The sequence below is a fragment of the Arachis ipaensis genome, chromosome B5 (genome assembly GCF_059453495.1).
Source record: "Arachis ipaensis isolate K30076 ecotype BB chromosome B5, ASM5945349v1, whole genome shotgun sequence".
Classification (NCBI taxonomy): domain Eukaryota; kingdom Viridiplantae; phylum Streptophyta; class Magnoliopsida; order Fabales; family Fabaceae; genus Arachis; species Arachis ipaensis.
Window position 1 is genome coordinate 135,142,540 of NC_142440.1, and position 24,026 is coordinate 135,166,565.

The 24,026-nt window shown below is 40.3% G+C and overlaps 1 non-coding gene across 1 annotated transcript; it reads left to right on the top strand.

Annotated features, from left to right (window-relative positions):
* The first annotated feature begins 22,382 nt into the window (after positions 1 to 22,382).
* Positions 22,383 to 22,486, top strand: LOC148565873 (small nucleolar RNA R71). The gene has a single exon (XR_015885221.1). It is a non-coding gene; the product is annotated as a small nucleolar RNA R71 (small nucleolar RNA).
* The last annotated feature ends 1,540 nt before the right edge of the window (positions 22,487 to 24,026 follow it).

Genomic DNA, 24,026 nt, shown 5'->3' on the forward strand with positions numbered 1-24,026 from the left:
TTTCAGGTATTTTCTGACTGAAATTGAGGGACTTGAGCAAAAATCAGATTCAGAGGTTGAAGAAGGATTGCTGATGCTGTTGGATTCTGACCTCCCTGCACTCAAAGTGGATTTTCTGGAGCTACAAAACTCAAAATGGCGCGCTTCCAATTGCGTTGAAAAGTAGACATCTAGGGCTTTCCAGCAATATATAATAGTTTATACTTTGGCCAAGAATAGATGACGTAAACTGGCGTTCAACGCCAGCTCTCTGCCCAAATCTGGCATCCACCAGTGCCAGAAAAGGATCCAAAACCAGAGTTGAACGCCAGAAATGGATCAAAACCTGGCGTTCAACTCCACAAATGGCCTCTACACGTGCAACACTTAAAGCTCAGCCCAAGCACACACCAAGTGGGCCCCGGAAGTGGATTTATGCATCAATTACTTATTTCTGTAAACCCTAGTGACTAGCTTATTATAAATAGGACCTTTTACTATTGTATTAGACATCTTTTGAACCATCTTTGGATCATTTTTATATCTTTGGACGCCTGGTTCTTAGATCAGAGGGGCTGGCCATTCGGCCATGCCTGGACTTTCACTTATGTAATTTTAACGGTAGAGTTTCTACACTCCATAGATTAAGGTGTGGAGCTCCGCTGTTCCTCAAAGATTAATGCAAAGTACTACTGTTTTCTATTCAGTTCATCTTATTTTTCTTCTAAGATATCCATTCGCACCCAAGAACGTGATGAAGGTGATGATTATGTGTGACGCTCATCACCATTCTCCCCTAGGAACACGTGCCTGACAAACACTTCCGTTCTACATGAAATAAGCTAGAATGAATATCTCTTAGATCTCTTAATCAGAATCTTCGTGGCGTAAGCTAGAATGATGGCGGCATTCAAGAGAATCCGGAAAGTCTAAACCTTGTTTGTGGTATTTCGAGTAGGATTCAATGATTGAATGACTGTGACGAGCTTCAAACTCGCGAGTGCTGGGCGTTAGTGACAGACGCAAAAGGAGGGTGAATCCTATTCCAGCATGATCGAGAACCGACAGATGATTAGCCGTGCTGTGACAGAGCATGTGAGCATATTTTTCACTGAGAGGAGGGGATGTAGCCACTGACAACGGTGATGCCCTTGCATAAAGCTAGCCATGGAAAGGAGTAAGACTGATTGGATGAAGATAGCAGGAAAGCAGAGGTTCAGAGGAATGAAAAGCATCTCCATACGCTTATCTGAAATTCCTACCAATGATTTACATAAGTACCTCTATCCCTATTCTATTATTTATTATTCGAAAACACCATTATCAATTTATATCTGCCTAACTGAGATTTGCAAGGTGACCATAGCTTGCTTCATACCAACAATCTCCGTGGGATTCGACCCTTACTCACGTAAGGTATTACTTGGACGACCCAGTGTACTTGCTGGTTAGTTGTATCGAAGTTGTGAACCATGGTATTGGCACCATGTTCTTGGCACCATTGCCAGGGAAAGAAGGAGCCATGAATTTTACATCATTAAAGTGTAATCACGATTATGCGTACCAAGTTGCTCACGTTGCCAGGGATTGTTCGAGCCTGGACATCACAATTTCGTGCACCACCCAGTAACCGATCTACTTCGTGAGTAGAGCGTTGCAAGGGACAGAACTTAGGTACAACAAGTTGGAGAAACTGGCACTAGCGCTCTTGATCTCTTCCCGCAGACTACGACAATACTTCCAGCGTCACCAGGTGGTCGTGAGAACGGACCAGGGGATCCGTCAGGTGCTCCAAAAACCTGATTTGGCAGGGAGGATGATGACCTGGACCATCGAGCTGTCCCAATACGATCTGAGCTACGAACCCTAACACGCGATTAAGGCACAAGCAATGGCAGACTTCCTAGTGGAAGTAACCGGAACCGAGGACACGGGCACACGGTGGAAGCTCCATGTGGACGGAGCTTCCAACCAGACGTCCGGGGGCGCCGGGATCATCCTAGAAAGCCCGGCCGGAGTCATTTACGAAAAATCGGTTAAGTTCGAGTTTTCCGTATCAAACAACCAAGCAGAATACGAAGCCCTTCTGGGGGGCTTGGTTCTAGCTCGGGAAGTCGGGGCCACAAGGTTGGAAGTATGCAGCGACTCGCAGGTCATCACCGCGCAAGTAAATGGAAGCTACCAAGCCAGAGACTCGCTGCTGCAAAAATACTTGGAAAGGGTCAAAGAGCTGAGCAAACAATTTGAGCTGCAAAAATACTTGGAAAGGGTCAAAGAGCTGAGCAAACAATTTGAGGAGGTCACGGTCCAACACGTCCCAAGGGAAAGGAACACACAAGTAGACCTCCTATCTAAGCTAGCAAGCACGAAACCTAGAACCGGCAACCGCTCCCTCATTCAAGGTATCACGAAAGAGCCCGCAGTTGCTCTACACCTGACCAAGATGAGCCCCTCTTGGATGGACCCCATCACTGATTTCTTGAAAAATGGTAAACTCCCTGGGGATGGGAAGGAAGCCAAAGCGTTGAGAAGGGAGGCTACCAAGTACATGGTCATACAGGACCAGCTATTCAAAAAGGGACTCAGCTAACCTTTGCTGAAGTGCCTTCACCCCGACCAGACGGACTACGTGCTCAGAGAAGTCCATGAGGGATGCTGCGGCCACCATATCGGGGGCAAAGCCCTAGCAAGGAAGCTCATCCGAGCTGGATATTACTGGCCGTCAATGATGAATGACTCCAGAGAATTTGTGAAAAAATGCGCCAAGTGTCAACAGAACGCCAACTTCCACAGAGCGCCAGCTTCCGAGCTGAGCCTATTGACGTCTTTCCGAGCTGGATATTACTGGCCCTTCCCGGTTGGCCCAGGGCAAGTTAAGTACCTCATAGTTGCCGTCAACTACTACACCAAATGGATAGAGGTTGAACCGCTGGCCAGCATATCCTCATCCAATTGTAGAAAGTTCATGTGGAGGCAGTAATAACCCGGTTCGGCATCCCAGAAATCGTCATTTTGGATAATGGGACGCAATTCACCGACAAGAAGTTTGCAGAGTTTCTCACCGGCCTGGGGATAAAATAGAAGTTCTCCTCAGTTGAACATCCCCAGACAAATGGACAAGTGGAGTCCGCAAATAAAGTCAACCTGCTAGGCCTCAAGAAGCGTTTAGATAACAAAAAAGGCGCATGGGCCGACGAGCTCGCCTCGGTCCTCTGGTCCTACCGAACAACCGAGCAAAGCTCCACAGGGAAAACCCTATTTTGCCTAACATACGGGGTCGACGCGGTGATACCTGTGGAGATTGGCGAACCGAGCCCGCGACTACTTCTGGCGAGAGTAGAAGAAGCGGTGGAGAAAGACCTGGTGGACGAGGCCAGAGAGATGGCCCACTTGTCGGAGGTAGCACTGAAACAAAGAATAGCCCTACGTTACAATACCAAGGTCCTCAGAAGGGAGTTTGAGGAAAGAGACCTCGTCTTGTGACGAAACGACGTCGGGCTACCAACCCTAGGAGAAGGAAAGCTGGCGGCAAACTGGGAAGGTCCCTACAGAATCAGAGAAGTGCTTGGCAAAGGCGCCTACAAATTGGAGAGACTCAACAGCAAAGAAATCCCGAGAACATGTAATGCAGGTAACCTGAGGAGATTCTATTCGTAGCTTGGGTACACCGGTTAAGCGGCCTGACGAGCTAGATAACCTTTTAATTTCCAGTGATTTACTTTTATTAAGTGCCTACCATGTTCATAAACTTGTTTAGCTGACGATTAATGTTTACTTGTCTGAATTCTCCCATCTACTATTCCCCAATATGTATCCCACACTATCGCGTTCTTCAACGGCAACCCGGGACTGATCACCCCGGGGGCCAATCGAATCATAGCCATAACAAACGGCCGCGATAATAAGACCAAGACGGTTTCAACCAAGTTACCAACACAAACGGCAAAACGGACACAAGCAATAAGTCCACACCGAAAAAACGGTAACAAAACAAAAAATGCTACTAAACAAAGCAAGATAAAGGCGATAATTATAAGCCGACCAGGCGACCACTAAAGTATAACAAAAGTTAACGGTCTCAACAAGTGTTCTACAAATCCACATAAAAAGCACAAGTTACAAGAGTTCACTTTCGGGGCATGTCAACAATCTTGCTGTCCTGAATTGTTTTGAAGACCCCAATCGCCGATGTGTCGAATTCTGGGACCACGATCTTCACCTGGGCCTTGAGAGCCTCTTCGGTCATGAAGATCGCGTTCTTTCCCTGCTCCATGACCGCCCTATGTTTCCTTTTCAGCTCTTCGACCTCAGCTCGCGTAGCCTCTCCTTTTCCATAGCGACCACCCGACCTTGCGCGGCGCTAAGCCGGCTCTCTAGAGTCATCTCCCGCTCGGTTAAACGGGAGACAGTGGCATCGGAGACCTTCAGTTTTTCCTCAAAGGACGCAGCCTTCTCCTCGGCATCCTTGCGCCCCTTCTCTGCCTCGGACAGTTGTTCCTGAAGCTTTTCGACCTGGGCCTTGAATTCGTTGTTGGTCTTGCTAGCAGTATCGAGCTTCCTTCGCAATGCCTGCATGCCTGACAACTCGAACTCGGCCTTCCGAGTTATCATCGCTCCGCGGAGAAGGGTGCGGTACATCCACCTCGCCTGCCCTGCGAGGTCGGTACTAAGAAAGTGATCCTCCATACTAGGAATCAACTGATTGTCAATAAAGGCCCCAGCATCGAAGTTCCTCTCCATCACGGTGAAAGTTTCTTCCGGGCTGGAGGATGCCATCTGCCTCTTGGGAGTAGGGACAAGCTTCAGATCATCATACTCCCGATGGGTAGAGGACGACTGCCCAATACCGGCCGTCTCCTCGGGAATAGGAGAAGCTTGCTTCCCGGAAGAATTCTTGATCCTCCTTTTCCTCGGTAGGGTCTTCCGACTTCCCGGCAACCTTCTCATCAGCCTTCTCCTTGTCGCTATCCTCCAAGAAGGTCTTAACTAAACCTTCAAGCCCGGTTACCGAAGCAGACATCTCCACTACAACAGACAAACAAATACGTCAGTCGTGAAGTCGGCGATAACAAATTAAACGATAATCAATACAAAAGTATAAGACAAAACAGCTCACAAATATAACTCCTGGCGACCTCTCGTTCACCCATAAGGAGGTGGGGGTTCACGTGGTTCTTTCCAAAGACCGCCCATAATACGTCGGCTATTCTCTTATTTATGGCAGACATCCCCTTATAGGTCACCTTAATGAAGGTGTTGGACCCCGCCCCGAAGCTCCAATACGTCCGGATGAGGCGTTCCCCCTCCAAAGACAACCAAAAGGGATGGCGACCTTTGGCGGGACGGACCTTGAAATACTTATCCTTGAACCCATGATAAGAGTCCTCGAACAAGCTAAATATCCTCCGACCCTGGACAGATCGGAAAGACAAGAACCCTTTCCTCGCTTTCCCCTCCTTGGAAGGGTTAGTAAGGTTGAAGAAAAAAAGAAAGACGTCCACAGACACCGGAAGCTCGATATATTCACACACCATCTCGAAACAGCGGATAGAAGTCCAACTGTTCGGATGAAGCTGCGATGGCGACACGGATATCCGACTAAGAAGCGCCATCTGGAAGTCAGAAAACGGTATGCGAATGCCCACCTGGGTGAACATGGCTTTGTAAAACCAAATCCAGTCGGCAACCCGGGGGGAGCGGAAATTAATCTCATACAGCCGTTCGTGGGGGGCAGGAACGAAGACGTCATAATTGGCCTCCTCGTCTGTCCCCCACACAGATACTCAGCTTGCCGAAACTCCGTCAACTCTCCCTCGTCCATCTGATTTGGCAAGTCCTTTACATCCTTAGTCACCCAGGCGTAGGGGTCGTAATTTGCGGCGAAAGAAGAAGCCCGGGAAACGATGCAAGGCATACCTACAGCGGGGGTATCACTCCGTTAGTCTATGAGGTCGGGAGTCCAGAAAAAGCCCAGAAACTATGTTCGTCCTATTCAACAGTTAAGATCAAGCATGGCTAAAAGTTATCTATCATGCAAGCTACCTAAAAGCCTACCCTGAAATGGTACCCCTCCCCTAACGCATCTACTTGGCACTAAAAAGTCATCTACCAACAAAAATCAAACAAAACAGCAAGAACACGAAGCAAATACAAGCAACAAACGTACAACAATGAAGCAGAAAAGAGAAAGCATCAAAGATTACCTGAATTGGTTGCGAAAACTGAGAACGAAGAAGGAAAGATGCACGAGGATGCTAGAATGACTCTCTGAGATTTTTTGAGTGAAGAAGAAGGAGATAGTAGGGAGATAGTAGGAGCAAGAGTAGGAAGGGAAAAAATCAAAGCAAAACTGTTTAAAATTGCCACCCAAGAAGCGCGAAAGACCTGGGGGCAAAATAGTCTTTGCATACAGGATTTTCCAGCCCATTATGAGCATTAAATACCCCGCGCGAAGAACGAGGCGACAAGCGGTCGTTCCAACAACGAACAGACACGCGCGCAAGAGGCACGTCTCCTCCACGGACGGTCGACCTGGCGACAACGCACGAAAGGAGAGATGACACGCCACCAACGATCCTCACGGTCGTTACCGGCGTGTCGGGGGCACTGTTACGGCCTGGCCCAAACTGAATGTGGGCCGGCCCGACCCGCCCCCACCCGACCCGGACGGTCAGGAGCAAGGCGCCCGATTGCCGACCCGGACACGCGTCTCTGACAGCTTCGCTACAACTGTGCAAGGGAGGTCTCGAAGAAGGGGGGCCTGCCCTTGCAGGGCCCACCTCTGACACGGTATAAATGGGGAAGGGCCTACCCTTCCCCCAAGATACGTCACATACCACTCAATCTTTACTCACCTGCACACTTCACTGACTTGAGCGTCGGAGTGTCTTTGCAGGTGACACCCCCCTCTACATCCGAAGAGCTCGGGACCTTGCCTACCCTCAGCCCAGAGACGTGCGACCAGACGACTTCCCCTTCTTTGATCAGGATATCAACCCAACCCGTCTGGTATCCGACCTACCGAACATAAATAAATGTATTGATGCATCCAACGGTTGATTTTGTGCCTCTGGAGCTTGTACTTGTTCTCCACATTATCGATTTTATTCTTATACTGCGGTCATATAAGACATTCTGTTAATTATTTAACTTTGACTACACGGTGAGACTAAATTGAATAAGAAAAATGATAAATAAATGTATTGATGCATCCACGGTTGATTTTATGCCTTTGGAGCTTGTACTTGTTCTCCAGATTATCGACATTATTCTTGTACTACTGTCATGTAGGACATTCTATTAATTATTTAACTTTTACCTCACGGGACTACATTGAAGTTAAATGAAACTTTTTTAGGATTCAAATAGGACATTTTAAACCTTAAGGACTAAAACAAGATTACGCTTAAATGCAGGGGACCAATTTAGTACTTTATCCAAAATATATTGATGGGTCAACCTCCATTCACTCTTAGTCGAGTAGTTAAACTCCAAAGGGTGATCACGTAGAACCTATGCTGTACAAGATCCTCATATATGTAAGAAGGGTCCATCTCATAGAACAGGGCGTCTGTCTCCATCTGATGGGGAAAGAAAGAAGGGATAAAAATTGGGGGGTTCTTAGTAGGGTCGGGGGTAGTTAGTTAAGTCAAGATTATCACAATTCAATTAATTCACAGCCAAATATACAAGAATCAAAGAGAAATAGCCAGTCACAACATTTCAGAATACCATTAAGGAATACACAAATACAAGATGACAATCACAAATAATTTCACATTATCAAGTAAAATGCAAATCGCAGCAAGGATGATGCATGTCTAGTCCTATCGCAGGTAATGAGCTCATTTGTCGTTTTTGACCCGCACCCGACGCAATCCAACTTACAAGTCGGATAAGGCATTCCAGCGACATTAGCTCTACAAGTTTCTACTTCTTGCAGGCGCTGATTCTCCAACTGAAGCATGTGACCCATTCTCCTGGAAGCCATTCCATATTTACGGGCATCCCCAAACAATCATTCACATATAAAGCCCATGACTTATTAACATTTATCCTTCGGCACCATAACCATACTGTTGTCACCCTCTCGTGACTTTTTCATAATCATACATGCCGATTTATCTTCTCTCTTTCTTCAGTCTTTTACTTATTTATCCTTAATAGTTCAAACTATCTTCATACTGTTCTCTCACCATCCACTAAGTATTTTATGGAAAGAGAATTATAAGATTCTTAACTTAACTTTGTGACTCTAAATCTTTTAAAAATGGTACTCTCTTTTTATTCTATTCTATCTTACCATTAATAACATCGATAATAATATCTTTACTAAATAATATTCTTAATAAATTAATAACAATAATAAAGATTTCTTTTAATATAAATAAAATAATTTAAATAATAAATAGTATTTATAACTTCCTTAAAGACTTAACTCCTTTTAAGCTTTACTTCTAAATTTTTATTAATTATATTTTAAACCTCAAACTTTTAATTATTTTATTTTTAACCCAGCATTTTTAGAAAACTACTAATTGGCTCTTTGTTTATTAATATTTATAAAAGTAACTCTGAATTTTTATAAAAATACCCGCTCATCCCCAAACACTTACATTTTACTCAAAATACCTCTAAACTTATTTATTAATAAAATCAACCTCAATTTATTTATCAAAACACAAATTCATTCTCAAATTAATAATATTATCATGGTAACAAATACAGTTCTTTAAACCCAAAAATATCTTTTTATAATCAGTTCAAAAATATATATATATATAACTTTAAATCAGTTTTCGAGCTTTACGGTTACCGATTCTTCACAGCTTTTAATTTAATCTCTCGGCCCTTTAATTACACAAAATTTTACTTGATTTCCAAAATAATCCTAGCCCCGAATTCATCAAAATAATCCGGTTCTTGGCTGCACTTAAACTGACCGAACCTAAAACTTATCACAAATATCAATATATCACCAAAATTCAACATAACGTCAATCAAATCCAATCATCAATCAATCACAATATCAGTTCACTTATCCAATATAAATTTAACCGATTAGAAATTACCAAAACCCTACTTCTGTACGAAATCAAAATAACAGAAATTCTGGAGAAGCTTTTTGACCGAACAATTGAAGATGAAAATGTCAGAAATCGTATGTGCCTCGTAGAACTCCAATTGGCCAAACTCAAGGGAAAGGAGAGCTACATTATAAACCCCGTAAAATTAGCGAATAATTACGTAATAAATTAAATTTTAAAAAATAAAAAATTAGAAATATAAATTTTATAGTAAAATAGGATAGTGCTAATTAAAATTAGAATTTTGACACTAATTTCAAAGAATTTGGCCCTAGATTGGGGAACAGGCCGAACCGATCCCAAAATGGGGCCAAGCCCAACAAGTCAGCACAAAATAACTTAAGAAGAAGTATTCTTCTTCCCCTTATTCAGCATAAACACTGAAGCAATACTCATGGTGAGGGGGGAGAAGACAAAACCATATCACCTCAATCAAACCACCACAACTTCACACTTCGAGTTGCGATCGCCGCACTGTTTGTGGCCAGGGCGACCACCACGTCGAGCTCTACGAATCTATTGGAACAATTTCATAGGTAAGACTCACTCTCACTCCAGTTTCTCTACCCCTTGATTTTCAAAAATTATGAGTACATGTGTTGAGATTTTTGGCCCTTTTGTATTATAGGATCCGATTAGCTTAAGGAAAACGCTCACTCTTACTTAATTGGTACTTGGGTATGGTAAGGATCATTAACCCTAGTTAATTCTTTGATTTAGTGTGTTAGAAATTAAATTGGGTATGTATATGTGGCAATGTGAATTTAGGTGTATATATATGTACATATTAGAGCTTGAATTGTGGACATTGGTGCCTTGGTGAAAGCTTGAGTTGGTGTTAGAGCTGAATTTTTGGTGTTGGGGACTTGCTTTTTCACCTAAGTGGGTTGCCTTGGATAATACATGGAAATTGGCCAAGGTATGGTTTAGGTTTCACATATTTAATATATAATGTTCAGTGAAAATTTAGGTTAGATGACCATAGGATAGGTTGAAATGCATGAAAATGTTCGATGCTTAGCACCCTTGATGATGATTATGATGTGAATGGAATGTATGTTGGATGATAGTTGTGTATATTGGTAATAGTATGTTAGTTGGTTAATTGGTGAGTTTGTGGTAAATGATAGGAAGATATGAATATAGTATGTTAGAGCTTGAGTAATTGGATATATGTTAATATTGTTGATGTAAAATGAGAAAACTAGATTGAAATTGTGTAAATATGAAGTATGATTAAAGGTGGTGTGATGTGAAGGATGTAGTGCTGTGTTGGTGTGTTGAGACATGTTATTGTGATAAATACAGTTTTAGAAATGTGGATATGAGTTTGGTTTCAAAGAAAATTTAGGTTTGAAGTCTTTTATGTAAAAAATCAATTTTTGGCTGAACTTCGGCGAGCCATAACTCGGACCCCAAATGTTTTCAAATTTATTTCATATGAAAATTGGGTCCGTGAGGTTTACGCCATTTGAAGAATGGATAAAAAATGTTTTAAAACGAAAAAGTTATGCGCATCGAAAGTTCGGAGGGCGAAACTGAAATTTCTGCAACATTCAGCATTTTGTTGATTCTGCACAGCTTGCGTACGCGATCACTGCACGCGACGCGACCAAACTCTTCGGGTTTGGCAGCTTGCATATGCGAGCAATGTGTTTACATACGGGAACAATGACTTTCAAGGGGTTGCGTACGCGACCACCTGCACGCGATGCGACCAACCCTTTCGGGTTGGGCTTCTCGCGTACGCGAGCAAGGTGCTTGCGTACGCGAGCATGGATTTTCGCACGCTCACGCGTACGCGTGGCCCCTGTTTCAGCAAAAATGGATTTTGTGTTTTTAAGTCAAATTTCAAACTTCTAAATCTCTATTTTCATTCTTTTAGCCCCAAATCATAGTAGTAACTCTACTAATAAGATGGAGTTAGGAGATGGAGGTGACTTGGAGGTGAGGTATGGTTGGAAAGTTGATGAATTATATAAGGAAACATGAATGTTTAGAGTGCATGTGGTGCTATGATGTTAATGATATGATTATGTGCTGATTATAAATAATTATGAATATTTATTGGCTTATGCACTCAATTATCTGAGACACGAGTTTCTTTGGTAAAGTATCGTGGCTTGCCACCACGTGTTCTAAGTTGAGACTCGATACTCTGTTGATCCTACGTCATAAGATGTGACTGGGCACTTATAAATTCACGAGAAGGTTGACCCCATTGAGTAAAGTTTTATATATCTATGATTTATGAATTAAAAGAGAAAAAGCTTTGCATTGACTCATGGGGATGCGCGACAGGGGACAGCCAGGGTTTAGCAGCTGGACTTGCAGATGAGCCTCATCAGCCATAGGACATGCATACATCATGTGCATATTGTTTGCTTTGCTTGTTGTGCATTAATTGAGAATACCTAATTGATTATATTATACTAACTGTTATATTTGCTATTTGTATACTACTTGTTTTCTACCCGTGCTTAACTTTGTCTGTTTTTCTGTCTATGCAAATTCACCAGAGATGGAGGAACGGAAGAAAGGTGAAAAGACTTAGTGTTAAGGTTAAGTTTAAGCTAGGCTTAGATATCCTTAGAAGACCACCCGTTAATGTTTCTGTTTAGTACTTTAAACTTTATAATCTGAGTGTCGGCATTCTAGGATTGCCTCTGGCATTTCCAAGACCTTATATCTTATGTGCGTGGCACCTTTACCATGCTGAGAACCTCCAGTTCTCATCCCATACTATGTTATTTTTCAGATGCAGGTCAAGAGGCATCTTGGTAGACATCTGGAGCTTCTGCAGCGAAGTGGTTTCATTTTGGGCCTTACTTTTGATATATATATATATATACTCTCCTCATGTGTTTATAATTACTTTACTTTTGTACCTCTTAGAGGTTCTATGGAGAACTACGGTTTTAAAACATATATTTTGGGGTTATGGATTGCATATTTTGTATGTAAATATTCTCCGGCCAGCCTTAGTTTCGCAGGCTGAGTTAGGAGCTTATTATTTCGTATTCTTGACCCTCTATTCCTACTCTCTATTTATTATACTTATGAACTTTAGTATTTTTAGCACGCAAATAATCTACTTTCCTGAGCGTTGCTCTTTTTTTTATTTTACGGTTTTGTTTTATCTGTTTTTTAAGGCTCTTCATATACTGTATTCCTTTCAATATTATTATGTATATATTTTATTTTATTTTAGAGATCGTAATATCACACTACCTCTGTTTTACGGCTTAAGTGTAAAGTTTTATGTGGTAAAGTGTTACATACATCACCGTCAATTTCTACTGAACAAAAGTGATACCAATATGTAGAAGAAAAAAATACAAACACTTTATTCGAATTAGATTTTTTATTAGAATTACGGATCTTAAAAAAATCGTGGAAGAAAGCTTCACGGTTTCATGGTCTCACGTCTCACTCTCTCTCGGCTTCTCTTTCGCTTATTTTCTTTGTCTTTGGTTCGGCGAATGAAGAAGGAATATGTGATTAAAATGATGCAATTAATGAAAGGAGGCGTGTGTTATGATTTAAGGGCCGTGTGTGATACCGTGTGTGATAGTTATATTAATGTGTATGTGTTCGGTTATGATGATGAATAATTAGAGAAGATATTTATTTAGTGGGAGGATGATTTGTCAAAGCAAAGGTTAAGTGTCATGTATATATATATAAAACAAATCTTTCTTTTATTGCTCCATATGGTTCGGTTGTGGATGGTTTATAATCATAGAAGGAGATTTGCTTAATGAAAAGATTAGGTGTCATGGCTTGGTTAATCATGGGTTGGGTGTCGTGTTTCGGAGTTGCTGATTCAGTAGTTTAAGTTATAAATATTTTAAACAAATAATTATGAAAATTGAATATATTAAAACACAAGTAATAACATATATAGGGTTAAATATATATGAGTTACTAATATAAATGACATTAGTAACTTGAGAATGAAAGATATTTGACGAATCATCAGCAACTCTAAACTCACCAAAAAATATCGATAATTACTCATATCGACAAATATCGGACTTGATAATAATAATATTATTATTATCTAGGGTCTATTATAATTATAGCATGTAAAATAAATTAATAACATAATAATAAAATTATATTATCATTTATTTTACTTTGAAACTCGGAATCGATTCATCAAAATAAACCTAATTGCTGAGAAGAATATTTTTCGAAAAATATCGTGTTGGCATAAAAATTCGGGTTGTTACATTCTACCCTCCTAAAAGAAAAATTTGTCCTCAAAATTTTCTTTACCTGTAAACAAGTGCGGATAATCGGTCCTTATTTTATCTTCTAGTTCTCAGGTGTGTTATGTTTCCTCATCTCGTTCCCAAACTACTTTGACTAAAGAAACTGTTTTTCCTTGTAGATGTTTGTCGCTCGTGACTACTTTTTAAACCGGTTTGGCAAGATGTGTTAAGTTGATTTGAAATTGCACTGTTTTCGGTTGCAGAACGTAGCTTTCGTCGGGATTATACCTCTTTAGTTGCGAGATATGAAAGACATTATGAAGATTTGACAAAGAAAGGGGAAGAGCTATCTGATAAACTATTGGACCGACTCTTTTGAGTATCTGAAAAGGTCTTATATATCGAGGGTTAATTTTTTTTTTTTGGGTTCTAGGAGCTCGACCTATTCCTACGGCAGGGGTTAATTTCAGAAAAATATGATCATTCTCATTAAACTCTAAAGGTTTACTTCTATTATCGGTATAGCTCTTCTGTCGGCTTTGCGTTGGTTGAATCCTCCCATGGATCTTCTTAATCTGCTCAGTTGTTTCTGTACCAAGTCTGGTCCCACTATACTAGTTTTCCCTCCGTCATACCAACTTAATGGTGATTGACACCTTCGTCCGTAAAGAGCTTAATATGGCACCATTCTAATGCTTTGTTGAAAGATGTTGTTGTAGACAAACTCAATCAAAGGCAGATACTTGTCCTAGTTTTCTTGATGATTCATCAAGCAAGATCTCAACATATCTTTCAAGATTTGGATTATCTGCTCTAACTGTCCATCTATTTCAGAATGATACGTTGTACTTATGTGCAGCTCTGTTCCAAATACTTCCTGAAGTGCTCCCCATGGTGACACACTTGGACGAATAAAACTTCTCCTCAAGTAGCTCATGTAATTGCTTTTTTAGTTCTGCTAGTTTTAATGGTGACATCTGATAAGGTGCCATCGAGATCGGTTCAACTTCAGGTATCAAATGAATGCCCAACTTTATGTTTTGCTAAGGAAGAAACTCTGGTACGTCTTCAAGAAAAATGTCAGGAAGTTCCTTCACTATTCGGATCCATTCCAAATTTAGTTTTCTGCCACTTCAGCTAGCCAATAACAGAACATACCCCTCACACTCACTCCCGCTATAAATAACTCTCACATAATTTAAGTAAAAAGAACGGGATGACACAGGTCTAGTATGCAAATTATTAGACAAAATAATAGCAATTTTCTCAAAACAGTCAAGAAAACATGGTTCTATTGCCTATATCAAACTCTACTTGTTGGCACACTAGGCTAGTCAGAACATTTTGGGATGTAAGTGTATGAACAAGAAAATCAAAATTCAACTTTGAGAAATCTAATCCTAACTCATGCACAACAGATAAAGAAATAAAAGAATGTGATGCACTAGAATCATAAAGTGTAGTTAGGAAACGAGTCTTGACACAACACTGATCTTGGGTCAAGGAGTCCGAATACGAGCATCTTTAGCAATCATTGTAAAAACTCTTCCTGGCTATTGCGGTCTAGCTACTCCTTGTACCGACTTCTTCGGACAATTACTCACTATATGTCTCGGTTCACCGTAGTTGTAGCAGACTTTCATTCCAAAATAACAAGGCCTACCACTGTGATCCCTTCAACACTGCTTACATGTCGGGCCTTCGTGAATCTATTGAGGTTGCTTACCAGTATTATGTCTTGGCCTGTTTTCATTCCCAATAGTAGAGCACATAGAAAAGTTTTTAACTTGTTGATTTCCTCGCATAGGTACTCCTGGTGCCTTAAAATTAACCTTTCGTTGTACCGCATGTCTATAGAAATTATTAAAGTTTCTTGGTGGTAAGCTCGGATGACTCATCCTTGATGCTGCCATCTTATTTTCACAAACTCTTCCATCAGTTGACTCTTATTGACAAGCTCCGCAAAATTTCGTATTTCCAGTGGTACTAACGAATGCATTAACTCATTGCGAAGTCCTCCTTCGTACTTCAAACATTTCCATTCTTTAAAATAATATGGATTTCCCTAACAGATCTTAGAGAGTCGGAACAAATCCTCAAATTTTCAGGTATATTCTGCTACTAACATATTCCCTTGTTTCAATTGCATCAATTCCATCTCTTTAGCATCACGAACGGATCTAGGAAAATACTTTTTATAAAATTTCTCCTCAAAAGTATCCCCGACAATCTCTTCCGCCTCCTGTCTTGACAAGTGTTGCACTCTATGCTACCAGTGTTCAACTTCTCCCTCCAGCATATAGGTTGCAAATTTCACATGTTGTCCTTCTGGCACATGTTGCGCTCGCAGTGGCTTTTCGATACCACAAAACCAGTTATCAAATTCAGTAGCCACCAGCGTTTCTCTAAACTTTGGCGCATTTACTTTCAAAAAAGTTGCCAGCGTCATAGGGTTATCATGATTTTCAACGCCTTCATTACCATTACAGTCTCCGCTGTATTCACCATTACGTTTCTGGTACGTAAAATCGTGATTATTCGTTCCCTGGCTATAGTGCCAAAAACTTGGTGTGGGAAAACGTGATCTCAAGACTTCTTCACAATTTCGTGTAACTGACCAGCAAGTGTACTAGGTCGTCCAAGTAATAAACCTTACGTGAGTAAGGTCGATCCCACAGAGATTGTCGGCTTGAAGCAAGCTATGGTCATCCTTGTAAATCTCAGTCAGGCGGATTCAAGGGGTTATAAGGTTTTAATAATTAAAATATAAATAAAAAAATAAGATAGAGATACTTATGTAATTCATTGGTGGAAATTTTAGATAAGCGTCTGGAGATGCTTTGTTGCTTCTGAACTTCTGCTTTCCTATTACCTTCTTCCAACCATGCGTTACCTCGTTCCATGGCAAGCTGTATGATCCTCTCGGATGAAAACAAATCCATATGCGTTGTCACCACACGGCTAATCATCTGTCGGTTCCCGCTAGCGTCGGAATAGGACCATTGTCCTTTTGCACACTGTCACTGCGCCCAACATTCGCAAGTTTGAAGCTCGTCACAGTCATCCCTTCCCAGATCCTACTCGGAATACCACAGACAAGGTTTAGACTTTCCAGATCTCAGGAATGCTGCCAATGGTTCTAGCCTATACCACGAAGATTCTAATCTCAGATTCAGATGCTCTGTTGTTAGGAGAGACAATTTGGATCGTTGATTGTGAACCCAAGAGAATATACTCTGGCTGTCGTCCAATGACTACGTTGACCATCATGTAGACCGCTTTGTGGTTGTCAGGCACGCGATTTTGGCTAAGCGAGTAATAAAGATTTGGGTGATTGTCACAGGTCACCCCTTTATTCTGACTTAACTGAATTAAGTACGAGAGTATATCTTGGAGAAGAAGTAGGCGTGAATTGAAGGAAAAACAATAGTAATTGCATTAATTCATGAAGAACAATAGAGCTCCACACCTTAATCTATGGGGTGTAGAAACTCCACCGTAGAAAATACATAAGTGAAAAAGGTCTAGGCATGGCCGTGAGGCCAGCCTCTCCAAACGTAAAATATGGCAAAAAGCTTAACAAAAGATATAAAATAAATCTCTAAAAGTAGTTTTTATACTAGACTAGTGGCCTAGGGTTACAGAAAATGAGTAACTAAGTGCAAATAGTGCAGAAATCTACTTCCGGGGCCCACTTGGTATGTGTTTGGGCTGAGCATTGATGTTTTCACGTGCATAGGCTGTTTCTGGAGTTAAACGCCAACTTTGGTGCCAGTTTGGGCATTTAACTCCAATTCTGGTGCCAGTTTTACGCCAACATGTTTTAGGCTGACTTTGAACGCCAGTTTGGGCCATCAAATCTCGGGCAAAGTATGGACTATTATATATTTCTGAAAAGTCAGGATGTCTACTTTCCAACGCAATTGAGAGCGCGCAAATTGGGCTTCTGTAGCTCCAGAAAATCCACTTCAAGTGCAGGGAGGTCAGAATCCAACAGCATCTGCAGTCCTTTTTCAGCCTCTAAATCAGATTTTTGCTCAGGTCCCTCAATTTCAGCCAGAAAATACCTGAAATCACAGAAAAATACACAAACTCATAGTAAAGTCCAGAAATATAATTTTTAAATAAAAACTAATAAAAATATAATAAAAAGTAATTAAAACATACTAAAAACTATGTAAAAACAATGCCAAAAAGGATATAAATTATCCGCTCATCACAACACCAAACTTAAATTGTTGCTTGTCCCCAAGCAACTGAAAACAAAATAGGATAAAAAGAAGAGAATATACAATGAATTCTAAACTTATCAATGAAGATTAGCTTCAATTAGATGAGCGGGACTTGTAGCCTTTTTACTTCTAAACAGTTTTGGCATCTCACTTTATCCTTTGAAGTTCAGAATGATTGGCATCTATAGGAACTTAGAATTTTTAGATAGTATTATTGATTCTCCTATTTCAGTATGTTGATTCTTGAACACAGTTACTTTTATGAGTCTTGGCCGTGACCCTAAGCATTTTATTTTCCAGTATTACCACCGGATACATAAATGCCACAGACACATAACTGGGTGAACCTTTTCAGATTGTGACTCAGCTTTGCTAGAGTCCCCAGTTAGAGGTGCCCAGAGCTCTTAAGCACACTCTTTTTGCTTTGGACCACGACTTTAACCGCTCAGTATCAAGCTTTTCACTTGACACCTTCACGCCACAAGCACATGGTTAGGGACAGCTTGGTTTAGCCGCTTAGGCCAGGATTTTATTTCTGTGGGCCCTCCTATCCATTAATGCTCAAAGCCTTGGATCCTTTTTACCCTTGCCTTTTGGTTTAAAGGGCTATTGGCTTTTTCTGCTTGCTTTTTCTTTTTCTTTCATTTTTTTTCGCATGCTTTATATTCACTGCTTTTTCTTGCTTCAAGAATCAATTTTATAATTTTTCAGATTATCAATAACATTTCTCTTTTTTCATTATTCTTTCAAGAGCCAACAATTTTAACATTCATAAACAACAAATTCAAAAATATGCACTGTTCAAGCATTCATTCAGAAAACAAAAGGTATTGCCACCACATCAAAATAATTAAACTAATTTCAAGATAGAATTCGAAATCATGCATTTCTAGTTCTTTTACAATTAAAACATTTTTCATTTAAGAAAGGTGATGGATTCATAGGACATTCATAGATTTAAGACATAGATACTAGACACTAATGATCATGTAATAAAGACACAAACATAGACAAAACATAAAACATAATTTTTGAAAAAACAGAAAAATTAGAACAAGGAAATTAAAGAACGGGTCCACCTTAGTAATGGCGGCTAGTTCTTCCTCTTGATGATCTTATGGAGTGCTTGAGCTCCTCTATATCTCTTCCTTGCCTTTGTTGCTCTTCCCTCATGGCTCTTTGGTCCTCTCTGATTTCATTGAAGATAATGGAGTGCTCTTGGTGATCCAACCTTAGTTGCCCCATATTGGAACTCAATTCTCCTAGGGAGGTGTTGATTTGCTCCCAATAGTTTTGTAGAGGAAAATGCATCTCCTGAGGCATCTCAGGGATTTCATGATGAGGAATTTTCTCATGCTCTTGTTGAGGTCCATGAGTGGGCTCTCTTGTTTGCTATATCCTTTTTTTAGTGATGGGCTTGTCCTCTTCAATGAGGGTATCTTCCTCTATGACAACTCTAGCTGAATTGCATAGGTGAAAAATGAGATGAGGGAAGGCTAACCTTGCCAAAGTGGAGGGCTTGTCCGCCACTTTGTAGAGTTCTAAAGATATGATCTCATGAACTTCTACTTCCTCTCCATTCATGATACTATGGATCATGATAGCCCGGTCTATTATGACTTCAGACCGGTTGCTAGTAGGAATGATAGAGCGTTGGATGAACTCCAACCATCCCCTAGCCACGAGTTTGAGGTCAAGCCTTCTTAGTTGAATCGGCTTGCCTCTTGAGTCTCTCTTCCATTGAACGCCTTCCACACAAATGTCCCTAAGGACTTGGTCCAACCTTTGATCAAAATTGACCCTTCTAGTGAAAGAATGAGGATCTCCTTGCATCATTGGCAAGTTGAATGCCAACCTCACATTTTTCGGACTAAAATCCAAGTAGTTCCCCCGAACCATTATGAGCCAATTCTTTGGGTTCGGGTTCACACTTTGATCATGGTTCTTAGTGATCCATGCATTGGCATAGAACTCTTGAACCATTAAGATCCCGACTTGTCGAATGGGATTGGTGAGGATTTCCCAACCTCTTCTTCGAACTTCGTGTCAGATCTCCGGATATTCACTCTTTTTGAGCTTGAAGGGGACCTCGGGGATCACCTTTTTCTTGGCCACAACTTCATAGAAGTGGTCTTGATGGACCTTTGAGATGAATCTCTCCATCTCCCATGACTCGGAGGTGGAAGCAATTGCCTTCTCTTTCCTCTTTCTAGAGGTTTCTCCGGCCTTAGGTGCCATTAATGGTTATAGAAAAACAAAAAGCTTTAGCTTTTCCCACACCAAACTTAGAAGGTTTGCTCGTCCTCGAGCAAAAGAAGAAAGAAAGGAGTAGAAGAAGAAGAAATGAAGGAGATGGAGGTGAGGAGATGGTTCGGCCAAGGGTGTGTATGGTGTATGAGGTGTGAAATTGAAGGTGGTAAGGAGGGGTATTTATAGGATAAGTGAGAGAGGGTATTCGGCCATGTGTGGGTGGGTTTGGAAGGGAAATGGTTTGAATTTGAATGGTGAGGTAGGTGGGGTTTAATGATGATGGATGGATGGATGGTGAAGTGGTTGTGGTGAAGAGGGTAGGATTTGATAGGTGAGGGGTGTTTGGGGAAGAGTTATTGATGGGATTGGTCAAGGGTATTTAGGGAAGAGTGTTATGAAAAGGTGTGAAGAGGAGAGAAGAAGAAGTGGGGTAGGTGAGGATCCTGTGGGATCCAAAGATCCTGAGGTGTCAAAAAATTTGAGTCCCTGCACCATTCTGGTGTTCAAACGCCCATTTTGTGCCAATTCTGGCGTTTAACGCCAGCTCTGCTACCTTTCCTGGCGTTAAACGCCACTCTGCTGCCCATTTCTGGCGTTAAACGCCAGCCGGATGCCCATTTATGGCGTTTAACGCCAGCCAGATGCCAGATAGTCCTTTCTGGTGTTAAACGCCCAAAGTGCTGCCTATTCTGGCGTTTAACGCCCAGAATGCTGCCAGGCTGGGCGTTAAACGCCCATTCTGCTATCTTTACTGGCATTTAAATGCCAGTAAGCCTGTCCTCCAGGGTGTGTTATTTTTAATGCTGTTTTTCATTTTGTTTTTTATTTTTCAGTTGTTTTTGTGACTTTACATTATCATCAACCTAAAGAAAATATAAAATAACAATGGAAAATAAAATAAATATAATTAAATAAAATTAGGTTGTCTCCCAACAAGCGTTTCTTTAATGTTAATAGCTTGACAGTGAGCTCTTAGAGAGCTTCACAGAGACTCAGAGCTTAATGGTGGCCTCCCAATACCAAACTTAGAAGTTGAGTGTGGGGGCTCTGTTTGACTCTGTACTGAGAGAAACTTTTCATGCTTCCTCTCCATGGTTACAGAAGAAGATCCTTGAGCCTTAAACACAAGGTAGTCCTCATTCAATTGAAGGACTAGCTCTCCTCTGTCCACATCAATCACAACTCTTGCTGTGGCTAGGAAGGGTCTTCCAAGGATAATGGATTCATCCTCTTCCTTCCCAGTATCTAGGATTATGAAATTAGCAGGGATGTACAGGCCTTCAACCTTCACCAAGACATCCTCTACAAGTCCATAATCCTGTTTTCTTGAATTGTCTGCCATCTCTAGTGAGATTCTTGCAACTTGCACCTCAAAGATCCCTAGTTTCTCCATTACAGAGAGGGGCATGAGGTTTATCCCTGACCCCAGGTCACACAGAGCCTTCTCAAAGGTTATGGTGCCTATGGTACAAGGTATTAAGAACTTTCCAAGATCCTGTTTCTTCTGAGGTAATTTCAGTTGAACCAGATCATTTAGTTCATTGATGAGCAATGGGGGTTCATCCTCCCAAGTCTCATTACCAAATAACTTGGCATTCAGTTTCATGATTGCTCTTAGATATTGAGCAACTTGCTTTTCAGCAATATCTTCATCCTTTTCAGAGGAAGAATACTCATCAGAGCTCATGAATGGCAACTGTAAGTTTAGTGGAATCTCTATGGTCTCTACATGAGCCGCAGATTCCTTTGGTTCCTCAATAGGGAACTCCTTGGAGGCTAGTGGACGTCCATTGAGGTCTTCCCCATTGAAAATCATTGCCTTTTCTTCCTCTCCAGGTTCGGCCATGTGGGACGTGTTTATGGCCTTGCACTCTCTTTTTGGATTCTCTTCTGTATTGCTTGGGAGAGTACTAGGAGGGAGTTCAGTAACTCTTTTACTCAGCTGACCCACTTGTGCCTCCAAATTTCTAATGGAGGACCTTGCTTCAGTCATAAAACTAAGAGTGGTCTTAGATAGATCAGAGACTACAGTTGCTAAGTCAGAGTGGCTCTGCTTAGAATTCTCTGTCTGTTGCTGAGAAGATGATGAAAAAGGTTTGCTATTGCCAAACCTATTTCTTCCACCATTATTATTATTGAAGCCTTGATTAGGCTTCTGTTGATCCTTCCATGAGAGATTAGGATGATTCTTCTATGAAGGATTGTAGGTGTTTCCATAGGATTTCCCCATGTAATTCACCTCTGCCATTGCAGGATTCTCAGGGTCATAGGCTTCTTCTTCAGAGGAAGCCTCCTTCGTACTGGCTGATGCAGCTTGCATTTCAAACAGACTCTGAGAAATCATATTGACTTGCTGAGTCAATATTTTATTCTGAGCCAATATTGCATTCAGAGTATCAATCTCAAGAACTCCTTTCTTCTGAGTTGTCCCATTATTCACAGGATTCCTTTCAGAAGTGTACATGAACTGGTTATTTGCAACCATTTTAATGAGTTCCTGGGCTTCTGCAGGCGTCTTCTTCAGATGAAGAGATCCTCCAACAGAGTGGTCCAATGACATCTTGGACAATTCAGACAGACCATCATAGAATATACATATGATGCTCCATTCTGAAAACATGTCAGAAGGACACCTTCTGATCAATTGCTTGTATCTTTCCCAAGCTTCATAGAGGGATTCACCTTTCTTCTGTCTGAAGGTTTGAACTTCCACTCTAAGCTTACTCAATTTTTGAGGTGGAAAGAACTTGGCCAAAAAAGTATTGACCAGCTTTTTCCAAGAGTTCAGGCTATCTTTAGGTTGTGAGTCCAACCATGTCCTAGCTCTGTCTCTTACAGCAAAGGGAAAAAACATAAGTCTGTAGACCTCAGGATTAACCCCATTGGTCTTAACAGTATCACAGATTTGCAAGAATTCAGCTAAGAACTGATGAGGATCTTCCAATAGAAGTCAATGAAACTTGCAATTCTGCTGCATCAGAGAAACTAATTGAGGCTTAAGCTCAAAGTTGTTTGCTCCAATTGCAGGAATTGAGATGCTCCTTCCACAGAAGTCAGAAGAGGGTGCAATAAAGTCACCAAGCATCTTCCTTGCATCTCCACCATTGTTATTGGGTTCGGCCATCTCTTCTTCTTTTTCGAAAAAATCTGTCAGGTCCTCTCGAGAGTGTTGTGCTTTAGCTTCTCTTAGTTTCCTCTTTAGAGTCCTTTCAGGTTCCGGATCAGCTTCAACAAGAATGTTCTTATCCTTACTCCTGCTCATATGATAAAAAAGAGAACAGAAAAGAATAGGAATCCTCTATGTCACAGTATAGAGATTCCTTTATGTGAGTAGAAGAATAGAAGAGTAGAATGAAGAAGGGAGAAGATGAAGAATTCGAACACAGAGAGGGAGAGAGGGTTCGAATTATAAGAAAAAGAGAAGTGTTAGTAGATAAATAAATAAATAGAAAGAGATGAGAGAGAGACAGAATTCGAATTTTAAATTAAAATAAAAGGAAAATATTTTTGTTTTTATTTTGATTATTGGTTAGTATTCGAAAATATTAAAAAGAATAAAATAAAATTAAAATTTAAACAATTAGTTAATTAAAAAGGAATTTTGAAAAAGTGGTGAGGAGTTTTTGAAAATAAGAGAGAGAAAAGTAGTTAGGTAGTTTTAAAAAAGATAAGAAATAGTAAACTTTTAAAATCAAACAAAAAGTCAAGTAGTTAATTGAAAAAGATTTGAAAATCAATTTTGAAAAGATAAGAAGTTAGAGAAGATTTTGAAATTAAATTTTGAAAGAGATATGATTGAAATTTATTTTGAAAAAGATTTAAAAAGGAAATTAAAAAGATTTGATTTTTGAAATTAAAGTTGATTACTTGACTAATAAGAAACTAAGATATATGATTTAGAATTTAAAGATTGATCCTTTCTTAATAGGCAAGTAACAACTTGAAAATTTTTTAATCTAAACATTAAATGTTAGCATTAATTTCGAAAATATGAAATAAAAATAAGAAAAAGATTTTGAAAATCAATTTTTTTTAGAATTTTCGAAAATATTGAAAAAAAATGAAAAACAATTGATTTTTTAAAAAATTTGAAAAAGATAGAAATTTTAAATTGAAATTTTGACTTGACTAACAAGAAACAACCAAATTTTAAAACTTTTGACTAAATCAATTCAAAATTTCGAAATTTATGAGTGAAATAAGGGAAATATATTTTTTTTATTTTTGAATTTTTAATGATGAGAGAGAAAAACACAAAAAAT